The sequence below is a fragment of the Agrilus planipennis genome, unplaced genomic scaffold, assembly GCF_000699045.2.
Source record: "Agrilus planipennis isolate EAB-ADULT unplaced genomic scaffold, Apla_2.0 scaffold419, whole genome shotgun sequence".
NCBI classification, from domain to species: Eukaryota; Metazoa; Arthropoda; class Insecta; order Coleoptera; family Buprestidae; genus Agrilus; species Agrilus planipennis.
The window spans coordinates 26,497-27,169 of record NW_020440940.1 but is presented as its reverse complement, the minus strand read 5'-3'; positions in this window follow the sequence as shown (position 1 = coordinate 27,169).

Below are 673 nucleotides of genomic sequence, written 5' to 3'. Positions count from 1 at the left end.
TATATAAAGCATTTTCTTTTTTTCTCTTTTTTATCCTTAATATCTTTAATGAATGAGAATAATTAGAGCTGCACCGGATAGTGATTTTGCCGGTAACGCAAACATGGCTGTAAAAAATTGTCATTTAAATTTGATCTGCCCGCAAAAATAATAATATTTTACTGTGTTTGAAAATTAATACCTTTTAATTTTAAATTTCCTGTGATTGTTTTTATAAGTGTAGGTACCTAATTACTTTTGAGATTTTAAATGCAATTAACGTACTATGGTGTATAGGTTTAGGGAATATTATATACATACAACAATTTCATGCAAATACAACTGAATTGAATACAGTGGGTAGTTACTTTTTCTAATTTTATGAATTCACGAATTTTCCGGTATATTATATATCATTCAAAATTTTTGTATATGTAAAGTAATTTTACAATACTTTTTGACATTCATTTAATTGAAAGTTAAATTATTTTTTACAGTGATATTAATGTAAGCGTGTTTTTCGGGCTCCTGATGCTAACTCATAACTGACAATCGGGTCTGATCTCATTAGCATTTCATTTTCTATATCCAACTGATATAATGCTATTTTTTGGAATGCTTAATAATTAAAAATGTATGGATTTATTGTAATATCTATTAATTTATACTACTGATGCTTTTTTTTTTATTCTGG